General features: G+C 43.4%; 1 protein-coding gene across 4 annotated transcripts in view; it reads left to right on the forward strand.

Moving 5' to 3' along the window:
• Positions 1 to 15,626, forward strand: part of ccdc85cb (coiled-coil domain containing 85C, b) — a 61,088-nt gene that overhangs the window by 9,240 nt on the left and 36,222 nt on the right. The window lies entirely within an intron of this gene.

Consider the following 15,626-nt stretch of genomic DNA (forward strand, 5'->3'; position numbering starts at 1 on the left):
ACTGTCCGATCCGCTGTCCACTCAAACCCGTCAGCGCAGCGCCCTTCCGACAGAATGAGGTTATGGAGCTGGCCTGGGCCCAGTACGCCCAGGCACAGTAAAATGTGTCGGCCCCTTTTTGCATTACTGCCTCTTGTGGTAGTTACGCACAACGGGGCCATAAATCAATACTTGCAGAATTGCTTTTTATGTTCTTGTAGTGAAGTTGGTGTTGACTTATTCAAACCGTGTGTGGTCGTATGCATTTGGATGCTGCTGACATGATGTTGATAATGATGAATAAGCTGCCACTTGCGTTTGGCCAGTGGTAATCTATAACTGGAACTGTCGTAGCTGGAATATAAGATGGAAAACATCTAAACTTTCTTGACACCATAGTTGAATGGTCTCATTCAAATCTTGTCTTAAAGCGTCTTCCCTTTCTAGTATTATATTGTAGAACTACAGGACCATAGAACTCATGACTTAACTTGGCATCAAATACACTGTATGAGGCTAATAACCAGCAAAGGCAAACATTCATGGCCCTATTTTGGGCATTGTATTTATGTATCTCCCTTCCTTCCTTCCTTTTGTTATCTTCCTGTCTGTCCACACCACTTCGAGACTCCCTCCCCCCTTCGCCCAATCCACCCCCCTACAACACACCCATAAACACCAAATGGTTGGAGAGTGGACTGCTGGAGGGGCCAGGTCTCTCTCAGTTGCCTGAGCAACACCGATAATCATTGGGGCGAATGGACTGCGCCCACTCCCGGCCTCGGAGCCACTGGAGCGGAGGAGGGGAGCCGAGGACGGGAGATGTGAGACGGGAGATGGGAGGGTGCGGGCGTGTTTGGACGTGGTTGGCCTGCATGCTGGGTGACCCGTGCAAAATAATGCCAGCCACGGTGAGGTCAGCCCTCTTCAAACCCCTCCAAAATTGTGCATAATTTCCGGGTGCGTTGCAATGACATTTCACTGCATATATGTATGGTTGTATGTATATACATATGTGATAAATAAACATCTTGAAATCTTGAATATCTTGAAAGAGCCATTTCAAATTCATCCAAGCCCATTCCGCATCGATGACAATTTAGTTTGAAGGGCAAGTGGTGAATTTGCTGCTCGTGAAGCTTTTGTCTGCTAAGACCTAGCTCCGTGGAAGTTTCCATTCGGAAATTTGCGCAAACCAAAGTTTGTTTTTTAATAAGTGAGCAAAGCTTCTTGGCTCATTGTGAAGGACAAACCGGTTTTAACTGGCACAGCATGTAGATGTAATACAGTAACTGAAAAGTCATAGTGGCCCAGAGCTGCAGATGGTGCCTCCGCTCACAGTGGAGAGTTGTGCAGATGTGCCGTGCATTTCCTGAAAAGTACAACTATCAGACAAACCATCAGACGCCACACAGGTGGGACATGACGGCAATGTTTTAGGTACGAACATGTCACACCAGTTTGAGGAGCGCAGGATAGGGTGAGAGAGCGAACCAGGAGCAAGACAGCAAGGTCCAAACCATTTGTATGACACAGTTCCAGACAAATCTTATTAGAATCAATCAATGACTTATCTTCTACAGGTCACACAAAATGATGGAGATTGATGTCTTGCTTTAATTAAAAATAAAGGAATTCTCAGAAAAGAGTCATTGCAGTACTTAATTAATTTAATTCCACTGTCTTATCTGATGCTGCGAAATGAAGCACATAATTCCAGGGAAAACATGGTAAGAATTGTGAAAAAACCTGGTTTGATATACAGATTTTGTTTAATTTATGTCACGTGCATGAGCTGTGAACTTAATGTTATCATCCAAAATGTTCATAGATGTTCGTCTGGACATCCTGCCTGATTTGTTGGACTTCTGTAAATGACTGGTATGTGTAGGAGGTGTCGGCACAGAATGCAGTGGATTAAATATGGCTTAAGCCCGTCCTCGTAACCGTGCAAGGTTTTATTGAGAGAGGCAGGGCGACCTCCGTCTTGACCCCTATGGATCTGTATAATCAGTGAAGAGAGATGAGATTCGGTCGATGAGGGTGCGCAAGTCGCAGTTACAGTAGAGGGGTCCAGATGGTGCCCCGTCACAAAGACCACGCTGGACTGCTCCGCAAACTCTGGCATCAGCAATACAATTCTGCCCACGCAACATGCACGGTGACCTTCCTTAGGTGAACCAGCCCTCGATTCCAAAACGTCAGCAGCTTGCTATGCACCCTCTTCATCATCATCATCTCTGGAGGCCCAGAAGGAGTAGAGCACAAATCTGGACAATCTGCCTGTCAGACATTTTTTTTTTGTCTATATACATTGGAGACCAGTAGTCAGCATATGTTCCACCTTGCTTACCTTGCTTGTATTTAGATGGGACAGCTGTCACTCCTCCACAACCATTAGCTTAACAAATATAGATTGCTCTGTCCGGTGTTTGAGATATTGGTTGGGGACCAAATTGGATGGGAGACCTAGCTCTGTTGGGTCCCGACTCCCCTCTCTTTTCACACCATTGACAATAACGTTCCACAAAAAGGAGGTTGTGTGGATCGTGTGGTATTAGAACGGTTGGATTTTGGCAGTCTTGCCCATTTTTTAAGTCTTCATGTTCATCATAAACTCATTCAAAGAGTAAAATATTTACTGACCAGTCATTCATAGGCTGGCGGATGAGATAATACAGACTTTTGGGGCCGAAGCATCTGGAATGAGTTGTCCAGGCCTCAGGTCCTCTGGTGGTCTATCTTTGGGAAAATTTTCCAAATGGTTTTAGGTAACCTGGGCCTTTGTATACCAAAGGCCCAATTTCCTCTTCCAGCCAATGTTCATTCCATTCCACTCAAGTGCCAAGCCTGGACTGACTGTGCGTCTTGGGAAAACATTATTCTGTTTTGACTTGGACAGAGGCCTAGAGGCACAACTTTCTTTCAGAAAGTCCTCGTGTTGCTGGGAAGGCAGTAGTAATATGTCCGTTTGAGGAGTGGAAAGGGGATCTTCCTACTTGGATTTAAGTATTAATTTGGGGTTATTGTTCAAAACATTGCTTTGGTTTTCAGTATTTCCAGGGCTCTGTTTTGCTGACATTTGGCTGTTTGGCCTGGGCCGGTGAATCATACCTGGTCTGTTAGTGTTTCTTTTAAGACAATTGATTTAGGAAGCTTCGGGAATTCCTGTGATTCCTACCCTTGTATGTGGTCATCTGTGTATTATGACCGGAGAAATCCATGTATCTAAAAGCCTCTTTGGACATGCAGTGGGGCTGCAACAGTATCTTGCCTGTGCAGAGCATTGGTATTCCACTGAGTTGAGCCTTATTTATCCGTTCACTTATTTATCTGCAGCGGCGTAGCATTCCGGTTCCGCAGAGAACCGATCACTGTCTGAGTTTCTCAGCTTTTGATCCTCCTGCATTTCTACCAATCAGACCGGGATTCCACCAGTGGGGGAAGCCACCGTGGCCGACTTAATGGAGGATGAACTCACTGGGAGGCTAAGGGAGTCCTGGTGAGGGGGCTTCATCTCCTCTAAGTCCGTCTGTCAGCCCCTCAGCGATTCTCTCTGAAAACCCCACAGTCCTCATAAACCGCTGTGCTCCACTCAGCTCCCTCTGCTGAACTTGGACTTTAACAGCAGTTAACTACTATAGAAGCATTAAAATTTAAAGTAGTGGCATATCTAAGCATCCCAGAGCCCAGTTGGGACTCTAAAGATGAGTACTAACATGGGGTCATGTGAGTATCATAGCATCTACTTCATCCCTACTTCAACACTTAGGTGGCACGGTGGCGCAGTGCATTGCACTGCTGCTTCACAGCAAGAAAGTCCTGGCTTTGATTCCCGCCTGGGGCGCTGTTGGCACCGTGCTCCGGCGGGTTATCTCCCAAATAGGAGCCTTTCTGTGTGGAGTTTGCATGTTCTCCACGTGCTCACATGGGGTTTCCTCCACCTAACATCATTAAGGACCCCCACCAATAACATGCACACATCATCGTCTGACACTTGGTACCAGGTCCGTGCGTGCATCGACAAATGCTGCCCACTCCTCCGGGCTGCCCCCCCGGAGGAAGGACAGCCAGGATGGGTTAAATGCAGACGCGACATTTTACTGGCCACCACCCCAAGAAGCGTGTGTGTGCGTGTTCTTCTTAACCCCATCTATTTTACTAAATGTCACTAAATGTCACTATTTTACTGAAATGTCAATACATCAAATCGAGTCACAGACACATCTTTGACAAATCACTGATTTAATATCCAAAATTTCAAAGAAATTGGAGCTCCTGGCAAAAGGTGAACTAATTACAGAGGCCACTCCTTGTGAAATACAACCACCTTTTTGGCTTCAAATCAATTGAGCACGTCCGCTATATATCATCATTTTCAGGAGACTGTACAGGAGTGACAACCCCCACCCCAAAACTTTCTATGAAGTCATGTAATATCTTGTGTAAAAGCTTTGTTTACAAGAGATACACAATATTGGTGTCCAATACTCTGCTGGCAGCCTTATTTATCATTATCATGCATTTCAGTGCTTAATTAGAAAGGAAATTGAGATATTTATTGCCATTTAATGTTGTTTACAATGTGGGCTCAACGGAATCCTGCACAGTTCTCTCCTAACCAGAGTAATAAATAAATAAATAAACACGTAAGGGTCTTTAAAATCAGATGTCTTACTACCATTGCAAATGCAGGTTTCAGTATTTGTATTATTGGTAGAGGTAGTGTGCATCGGCAAGTTGCCGAACATAATATTAAGGCCAGCCCACTTAACTGAGGCCTGGCCCTCAGATTCAGCTTACATAGATTGATTGAAATCCCCCCACGTTCGATTCCAATGGAAATATCATAAAGAGCTTTAGTCAAAGCCGATAATGATATGAAAATATACGCTTGGATGCAGTGGCATACGAATACACTGCGTTGTATGCCAAGCCTGCTGACAGCGAAGGTTTAAAAAAAACAGAAAAAGAAGAAGAAAAAATGAAACATCATAAAGAGCTTAAGTTAAAGCTGATAATGATATGAAAATACACGATCATGGGAAGGGAGTTTGTCTGATTGCCATGGCTGGCAGGTACAAAGCCATTTCTATCGCTCCACATATTTGACATGTCGTAGCCTTGGATGGCAGCAGACACGCTGGCATTACTCTGACCATAGCCTTTGCCAGCGAGCAAGGATGCCCACGCCTTTTTATCTCCAGAGATGTGCCCTATAGAGCTCCTGATCCTCTTTCAGTCCAGCAGAGTTATCTCAGGCTTTAACAGAACTGCAGATAATGTCTGATTACATGGAGGGGGTTTGGCCTGGGACTCACTCTGCCCTACCACATTGTTAGTGCTAAAAAGGGTCGACAGGGTGGAGGGATTGATGGAAGAATTAAAGAGAGGGGAGGGAGGGGAAAATTGATTTTACAAGGGGATATTTGATACACAGAGGATTGGTATTTTAAAGAGGGGTTTCTAGCGATGCCGTCCCTTTCAGTGAATCCCAAGTATTCTGAGTATGAGCGTATCATAGGATACTATGCTAACAATAGGCACCTAAGCGTTGCAAAACGCAAAACCCAGCTCCGTTGAGTCTGAAACATGCCTCAGCAAAAGAAAAATGCTAACGTCTTTGCGTCGGGCCCCGGAGCGAGGCTTCTGGGTAAACGAGGCTTGTGAAAGGAGCCTGTGTGCACAGTACACCTCCGAAATCTCAACTACACATACGTCCCTGGGGTCATTTTCATCAAACGACTGAGTGGGGAAACGTGTGCAGCAGTGTTAGGTTTCCGTCGGGCCAACGCCCAATGAAAACACGGAACCAAATGGTGAAAAATGAAAAATGGGAGGAGGACTGGGGAACGGGAACTTTGGAAAGATGTTGACCCTCAAAACGTTGAAAAAAAAAAGCGTTATCCTTCTATTTTGTCCCCTGTACAGTATGTTCTGGTTTAGTGGGGGTGGCCCTGCTCTCTAGGGCCTACCTCACATTTTGTGTTGGTAACGGGAACGTCTGAGACTTGCAGACGCAGAAGCATGTTTCGGGCTTGAGGCGTCCGGGTCTGTTATTCCTCTTTAAGGGGATTTCAGCCTCGAGTTCCAGCCTCTCGTCACTCACACGCTGAAAGGGGATGACACATCTGACAGCCAATTAGAACCGCTTCGTCTCCCGAGTGGCCGCTCTCTCTCGCTCCCATCTATCATTTCTCCGCTGCTGTTGTGTTACATTGTGTGGTTCTGTTTTGTTTTGTTCTCACATTTTCAAAGAGGGTGCCATCTTGCACAGCTACAGAGATCAGTAGCTCCTAAACCCGATGCTCCTTGTGAGGCTCCTCGGGACATAATGGGCGGAGCGTGACGACTTCATTAGCATTCTGATCAGGGTTTTGATGTGCTGTGCTGTAAGGATGATAAAGGGGGTTGATGGTGTGCGCTAAGTGGGGTTCTTCGGCGTTTCCCAGTTTCAGAAATGATGTACATTATATGACCTTAAGTAAGTAACATCTGAATAATAACCTGTTTAAACGGCCTGACACCAGTATACCATATGGTGCACAACAAGCGCAACGAGAACTTGACTTTGATGAGAGCTTACAGTCCTCGAAGAGCCTGATTCCGAAACCCAAGATTCTGAGACGTCCTTTGTTGTTGGCTGCAGCTACCTGTGGCTGTCTCTGGAGACCGAAAAACCAAAAGTAAGACAACCCCAAAGTCACTCAACAATGAATTGAGAGACAAAATGAGCCCGGAAGGATTATGGGAGATTTTCTTTATGTATTATTTTTTATATCTTTATGTGAGGATTGGAGGTTTTCCCTCTCTCTCTCAGTCAACAAAAGATGTAAGGGGATTACAGCGTTGATGTTCAGGCTCTCCAACATGGCTAAGTGTTTGGCTTTTTTTTTTTAGGGTGGGGGGTGGTGGGATTCGCTAAAAGGATTTAAATCGGGCCATCCAGTATCTCTGCCCACCGCTTTTTTTAAAAACCCTGGCACGTAGCCCCGCTGCTTCAACCCAAGCGCTCTCTCCGACTCCACAGATGAAGGGGGTGGCAAAGTGCGTGCGCTGCACATACCGCCGTGCCTCCTGTAAGAGTGCCTCCTTATGAGAAGGCGTATTTAGGATGAAGGAAAGGGAGGGAGCACGGAACCCCCCCCTTGAAACCTCTGACAGAAAGGCACAAGGTTGAATATCTGGGAGCAGTAGAGGACACTGCAGAGCAAGCAGCTTCTCCAGCCGCCCGTTACTAGGATACTACTACCCATCCACCATTCAGTATTTAGGTGGTGTTCGCTCTCCTTCCTTCAAATGTCTCTCTTTGTGTCCCCTCGGTTCGCCATGTTTCCTATGTCGCTTCTTATGTGATCGTTTCTGTCTGGTGCGACTTCCAAACAAGTTGTGTCTTGCGCTGGAGGAATGCCTGCAGAGCCGCGGTTTGTTTGCCGGTGGAGGTTTTATACAGAGCGAAGTGCCTTTTGTACGTTTCAGCCAGGCGGAGTTATGTCGACATCGTTTGTCCGCCATCGACGGTACACCTGTTATGCAATGTGCGGTTGCACAACGCAACCTACAGGTTGTAAATTGTCTAAATTGTAAAGTAGCTCTCATGAACAAAGCGCTTGAGGGAGCCCCGCTGCTATCTCCTGATAACTAGGCCATGCTGGAGAAGATATAAAGGTTTTGATGGTAATAGCTTCCATGCATTCCCCTCTAGAATATCCAACAGGAAGAGGGGAAGGAGTTGGCTTTGCAAGCTTTGCTATCTTAAAAGCCCAGCCAGCCGTGTGTAATGAGAGCGGTGCAGTCAGTTCCTATCGTGTTGGACTTGTGGTTCCCACAGCCATGCTCTTGTGGTTAACCCAACGGATGGAAAGACTGACAGAGTTTCTTTTCTTTCTTTCTTTCTTTTTTTTTTTGAGGAGCCCACATAAGCTGCCGTCATCTGGCGGAGGTTGAGAAGGAGCGTAAACGAAGGAGGAAAGTAGGAGGAGATATAAAAGAGAAAATGGGGAAACGGACAATGAGGAAAGGGGGGCTGATGCTAGCGAATAGAAGAGAGTCCTATTGCTCGGGCTGGTGTTGCAAAGGCCGCAACATATTTGAAGACAAATGCCTTGTTCATTTCTTTGACCTTTGATATCCTTCAATTCGGTCCTTTTCTACTTTGAGTTTCACTGAAAAGGTGCTTTATAGCTCTTGCTCATGCACACAGGCAACAATGCAAGGCAACAGCAGCTCTTTGGAAACAGCAGTTAGGTGTCTTGCTTAGGGACTCTTTTTTTCCCCAATTTGAGATGGAGTGATGGAACCCGCAACCCTCTGATTTCCACGTGAGCTGCTTGACCTCCTGAGCTGTGAATTGACAGAAAGCAATTGAGGATGATGATCTGGAAGAGTAGTGAAATTTATGTCGTTTACAAGGTGGACAAGAGAGTGAAAATGGTAGTGAATAGGAAAGCAGCAGATGGGATTGATAAGAGAAGGGATGATGCTGGGACTCTTGAGAGAGAGAGAGAGAGCGAGAGAGAGAGAGGGAGAGAGAGAGAGAGAGAGAGAGATAGGAGGAATGTGCCACAATATGAGCCCCTTCCTCCGCTGCTACTGATGCTCCTCATTTTGAGAGGTTAGACAACTTTAAACGTTAACTGTCAAACAGACAATAATGACAAATAAGCCTCAAGGCTCAAACACTGTCACCAAGGTAAATCCAAGTGCCAACAAATGGTAAATATGTTCTGAACGGTTTCAAGGGATGAAACCTCCACCCACCACCACCTCCCCTGCAAGCCTCATATGCCTGCAGGGGAGGAGAATTGATGAATCTTTTGCAATTTAAGGTTTTTGAACAGCTCGAGACTCAACACCGGAGACTCTTACACCAGTGCTCCTTAAAGGAATTGGATGGATTCATATTTTCCTGAGCTTCATATTGCAGATGGACATATTGATCCAAAGTTTACAGTTTCCAGTACATACCTGTACATCTGCGCAGGCACAATATGTAACGGCATCACATTGCAGGTCAACACTTTACTTTTAATTACACCCAACAGCTTCAGCCATCTGCAGAATGAACTGAAAAGAACAACCCTCAGATTTTTTGCAATAGGATCGAATGGCAGGCAAACATCATGTTTCATAATACGTCTGAAATAAAGAGGATCTCTCGCTTTTTTTTTATCCAGCTTATATTGTTTCCCTGTAAGCTGTTTGAGTGCATTCCTATCATCAGTCTCGTCTCTCTCACAGGTATCACCCTAAATTATAATTATAATCATTTGGTTTTGCTTTCACAGTGTTGCTGTCTGCAAATTCCTCACATGGAGGAATCTGTTGTTGATGGTTCTTGGGTGGGGCTCCTTTCTGCGTGCGGTTAAATCTCAGTGAAATGGCATTAGGGAGAACATGCTGACAGGAAGTTGGACGAGTGCAGCGGTAAACATTCCGTTATGTCTGTCGTCATGAAAAAACACCACAGCGGCTCGTTGCAGAGTCACAGGCTGCTAGCTGCGAAACGTGGCCCGCCGCTGACCTGCCCTGTGGGACGCCACATGTGGAATCAAAAGTGTGTGTGTGTTTATATCAGTGCGGGTGTAATTCAGAGTTCACAGAGTTTTGACTGGTCGCTGGGAAAATGCTGTTGTTGCCTTCATCATTACTGAGCATTGGATTTAGGCAATCATTTCCGTTTGTATTTTCTCATTAGTATTATGGTGTTGGAGTCTGTGTGTGTGTGTGTGTGTGTGTGTGTGTGTGTGTGTGTGTGTGTGTGTGTGTGTGTGTTGCATGAGGTTAAAAATAAGGCAGCTAATGAAGCAGATTAAACTGCTGACAGTTGCTTTCAGTGTACACAGCTAGTTTTAATATTTCACGCAAGCGTTTTATTGGGTGATTACAAAGCTCTGCTTTCATCTATAATTTAGCAGTTCTGATGACACACGCAGACACAACAAGAGTGATAAAATAAGCATGAAGTTGGTTTATTGTTGGTTGAATTATTATTATTATTATTATCATTATTCTTGGTATTATTGTTATGGTTATTGTGATATAATTATTGTTGTTGCTGTTATTATGATACATAGTTTATTAATATAGAAATACATAGACGCACAAAATACAGTGAAGTGCTACAGCAACTTGTGACAATGACTTTCAGTTCTTTCTAAATGCATACAAGTGTTGTGTACAACGTCCGAATTAAGAATGAAATACGATTTTTGATGCAATGGACCAAAGAAAGACATTGCTCAAACAGGGAAACGCATAGTATCTTATTTTCACGATTGGCATTCAGCATTGACCTTGGCAGCACAAAAGCATTGATTAGTGCTGTGTTTCATGCCCTGATGTTTGTGATTTTGATTGTATTTTGGATGACATTGGTGCCGCATGAGGCTGCCACAGTGTTAAAATGAAATCAGCGATGGAGACCAATCGATAGCATATGTTGCATTTACTAATCTGGGACTTTTCTCACGAAATTTTTTTCGAGGCTGCATGAGTCTCGATGTTGAATTAATAAATTAATTCATAAATAAAAAAAGTAAAAAAAAAAAAATTAAGTAAACTAATTGGTTAATTCCTTATATAGAGAGAGTTCGTATGAGCGTTTTTTTTTCCCAGCGCTGGCTTTTTGGGCCAATCACTGCCTTCTAATCGACTAACTCGATCAAACACTGCAAATACTGTACATCAATCCTTTCTTTACTGGGATTGTTTGGATTGCTGGGCGTCAATTAACATGCACAACACATTATACAATATTTATTATAACGGCTGGAAACTCCTCTTCCCTTACCTCTCCCTCCATCTGCACCCACACTTATTAAAACTTTACACCATTTGATGATGATGCTCCTCTTTCCATGGATGGTCTCTGCGTTGGCTCCATGGAGTCCCAGGGACCACCTGGTCACCAAGCAAACAGCGGCCAATCACCATCCCAGTCGCTTAGTGCTAATGTGGTCTGACGCCGTCTCCCACGAGACAGCTGGCACATACACAGGCAAAGGAGGAAACACACACACACACACACACACACACACACACACACACACACACACACACACACACACACACACACACACACACACACACACACACACACACACACTAGTGTTTGACCCAAATGTGGTGTGTCCAAGCTTGGGTTCAAATAAAAGTCTGCAGTCTTAAGCGCTGGGAGAGTGAGCTGAAGTTCATCTGGTTTTGTGTGGCCTCCACGGTCGTCATTAGTCTGTGCTCTCATCTAGGTTGAGCCTGTGGAGCTTTTATTTTGGGGTTTTATTGCTTGACAACTTGCTGTTGCATCGGGACATTCTTCTATCCTAACTGATTTTGGCCGATTTCAACAAAACTAGTCCATTCCTAACTTGAGAGTGACTTGCGAGCACACGCACCAACTTACCTAGCAGTATTTATTGTTATACCAATGTTGTTATTACACTAATCTCTGTCGCAATGTAGCTGAATGTTATTCTCCCTTGTAAGTCGCTTTGGATAAAAGCGTCTGCTAAATGACTAAATGTTACATGATCTGTCCAATACCGGTTTTGAGGAGCCTGCATTCCAGAAAGAGTAGAAACTACAGGTTGAAGCTTTTAGGATGCCGAGCCAAGAAATCAATGCCGTTTATCATGTCATATAGGAAGTGACATTATACACTGTCAGCTTGCTATGGATAATGTTTAAAATGCATTCCTCAAATAATCCAATAATTCTCAAAACGATGTCTTGACATCATATCGCATGGATAAGGTCTTAAGGGAACTGTCAAAAGTGGCTTAAGTTGAAATGTTTCTATGATTGACTGGAATATACACTATTCATCCCAGCAACAGTTTTTGCCATTAACTGGTAACTCTTGAATTTATAATAGTACTGTACATTTTTTTTATTCTCTAGTTTACCCAAAGGTTCCTTCAAATGTAGCAGATTTTCAAATGACTGCTCCTATTGTGGAAGTTCATCAAACAAAAACCAGTGGCAAGAAGTATTGGATTATCCATCATGTCTATTATCGTCAGGCAAAGTTGTAATTTTCGTAGCGTTTCTATTTTTCTATTTATTTTCAGAGGCTGGAAAACTCCTGGTTCAGAAAGTAAAAGCCATGTTTCCATATTTTAGTTTCAACTGATGTACTCATCCAGCTGATTCCACTCATTTAGTTGGGCCTACAGTATTGGGGTCATTTTAAAATCCATATGGCTGACTCAAAATCCCAAAGTGGAAGTTTACTTTCAGAACCCGATTTTCCACCTCTGTTTATTTTAGAAAATCCCAACAGTGGGTTAAGCACTTAGAGCCTTAGTAGACAATGGTTTGTGCTCCCAGATGATACTTGACTGAGATTCTGCACAAGTGAAGGACTTTATCAAACCTCTCCGGCTTTCCTGAACGCTCACGGCTTCCATCATAAACCTATGAACCCAATGAGCGAGTCTTGGACCTGGCTACTTCCATTAGGCCTTATGAGGTGTGTGTGTGTGTGTGTGTGTGTGTGTGTGTGTGTGTGTGTGTTTATGAACAAGTAGTGTATTCCTCATCAGATTGATTCAGAGCAGGTTAACCATCTGGCAATAAACCCTCTCGTCTCACTAATGGAATTTGTCCCCATACTTCTCCACCTTTTGTGTGTGTGTGTGTGTGTGTCTGTGTGTGTGTGTGTGTGTGTGTGTGTGTGTGTGTGTGTGTGTGTGTGTGTGTGTGTGTGTGTGTTTGTGTGTGTGTGTTTGTGTGCACGCACTTGCGCTTCACTATTCAAGCTCCCTTAATAAACTTAATGGCTACAAAGTCAAAGGCGGCGTTTCCAGCTCATAAAGGGATGAAGTGCTTTTATATCATTGAGGCTGTTACCAGTTTTACGACGCATCACACAAGTATGTAATTATATTCCAAGCTTCTTGGAATTTTTATAATAATATCAATAATAATAATAATAATGCTGTAATCAACTTAATTTTGTGTTGATATCATTTTTTTAGAGTCACGGTGAACAGATAATAAGGGGTGTGACTGTCCCCGGGGAGAGAATTGCGAGATCATTTATAACCGCCGTGGTTCATCTATTGCAACATCTGTCGTTAGTCACAACTAAACACGTGAGCAAAGTGATTCATCCCGTACCACAGTGAGGGATAAACGCTGCTTGTTTTATTGATTTTGTTTTGTGTGCTCTAGGGAGATTTTTAACACTGAATACTGCCCCTTTTCCTCAGAGACCCGCCGTAAATCAAGCCTAATTTAATCTGAGACCCCCTTATTTAGAAGACAAAATACATTAATTTGTATTCATTTGTATGTGTGTATCCATCTATGTAAATTTATTTATTACGGGTTCATTGGTTCTCTTTGTCTGAATTGTTTTTTATTTTCGTGGTAGATACATTAGAATAATATTGAACTATTGGACCATATCACTCAAATAGTCCCAAGGCCTCAGGACCCCCCTTGTGATCTCTGGTGATTTGGAAACACCATTTTTCCTCTTGTTCCTCCATATTATAGAACGATGTGTTCTCTGTACTTAATTGACCTGCGTTTCCCCCAAATCTGCCAGTGACCAGATTGGCGAAGAAAGAACATGACAGCATCTTTAAATAACAGGGTTCTCTACGATGGCAACCCACAAAATGTACTATTTATTAAAGCTCCAGTAGCTTTACTGATACTTTTATTTCAACTTTTCCAAGACGTCTTTTTTTTTGTGGAAAAGCTGCTGAGACAGCACGACTTTATTATTATAATTTTTTTTTACGTGATGTGAGAGGTATTTTAATGAGGAGAACTTTAAGGAAGACTTATCATTATCAATAGCAGTCTGAGGAAAAAATGCTCATTGTGGGCCAAACCAAGGTCACTGGTCATTTTGAATTAACACTGGTGGATCGACACTCTGCCCAAGGCCTGAAAGCAAATGGAGTTCCAGGATGATAAATTAAATGAATCGAATGAAGAAAAGAGTAAAGGAGGTCAAAAAAAAATGTGAGAGAGAGAGAGAGAGAGAGAGAGAGTGAGAGAAAGAGAGAGAGAGGCGTTGTTTTATTAAACAGGGGTGAATGCAAAGGTCGAAGTCCCTCGAAGTGGAAAATGAATTACCTTCAAGTTGAGACACCTCGTGAACTCTTGCCTGGTCGAATAAAACGTTCATGCGAGGAAAACTGGGCGAGATGGTGATGGAAATCTGCCGACCTGTTTGTAGTGGTGCAAGACTCGCAAACGATCCGTTTGACGCAAACACATCTTTTAACAGACTCTGGAGTCACTCCGACAAAAGTGTAAATCTTCCACTCAAAGTCTGAAAATAATAACTGAGGGCTAAATTAAAGTCCAAGCCAAAACAGGCAAGGCGTCTGGCGTTGTTCATATTTTTGACTGATTTACTCTTCCACCTAAATATATAATTGGCACGGAATTAAATGATTCTTGATAGAATTCTGACTCTCTCGGTCCTGGAAGTCCTCCCTTTCACCGTGCGTTACACCAACTGAACCAAACAAACCGAGAGTCAGAAGATGGAACGGCTCTTTCTACCGAGTGACTCGTCAAGAACCCAATCTCCAAAAAGAGTCGAACCTTTCATCATTGCCTGTTTGTCCCCGCGACAGGAACAGCTTTTGCCGGTAGCACCAGAACACTGATGTCAGCGCACGTTAGCCCAGCGTGTCGGAACAAGTTAACTTTTTGGCCTTCTTTAGGGGAAAACAAAACAAAAACACTATTCAAACTTAACACTTTCCTTCTCACTCTCAGTATGTTTACATGCACACTTTAGTCAGAATAACATGGATGAAGAGAATAAGATGATATTTTCAATAAGATGTTACAGCAGCTCACATCTTGAACAATAGGCAATGATAATAAAGTAACAGAATAAAATTAGAAAAGACAAGTCAACAAAAATAAACCCAAATGTGGCAGCTCCCCGCCACCCACCATCCAAGTGGCTTTTCCCGGGCCTCCCGACACAGAGACACAGATGATGATGGTGAAGGACAAAGCGGTTTATTGAAAAGATTGGCTAGGTGTAACAAGCCGGGAGCAGGTGGAACGTTGTTATGAATAATGCTCCCCTCCCAGGTTTCTGTGGGGATAGGTGGTTTAACCCGTGCTCATCGATTGCTCTGATGGGCAACAGATGCTCGGCCACCTCTGATCCTGGGCCCAATTAACTAGACCCAAGACAGCTGTGGCTGCTAAAATCACACAACCCCAACGGCACACCAAACATTAACTAATAAATAGAAAAAATGGCAATATAATATAAACCTAAAATGGACGATAAACAATAAAAAATACACCTGAAAATTAACAATAAACAATACAGATGTACAAAAAAAATTCATCATTATGACAAAATAATCTCCAAAAAATGTGGGAACTTTAGTGGGCATGCATGTAACTTTAGTGTGTGTCTCTCTTTCTCTTTATCTCTCTCTCACCCTATCTCTCTCTCTCTCTCTCTCTTTCTCTTTTTCTGGACTCTAAAGGTCTTTTCCCATCTTTTTAAGGGCACTGGGCGTCTTGTCATCGCCAGGAGGAAAGGCAACTTTACTACCACTCGCCAGATTGAAATTGTTATTTTGTTCAGTCTTTTTACAAGGAGATTTTACACTGGATTTCTTCAAAAATATCCTGTGTGTGTGTGTGTGTGT

This window comes from Zeus faber, assembly GCF_960531495.2.
Source record: "Zeus faber genome assembly, chromosome: 2".
In the NCBI taxonomy this organism is placed as follows: Eukaryota; Metazoa; Chordata; class Actinopteri; order Zeiformes; family Zeidae; genus Zeus; species Zeus faber.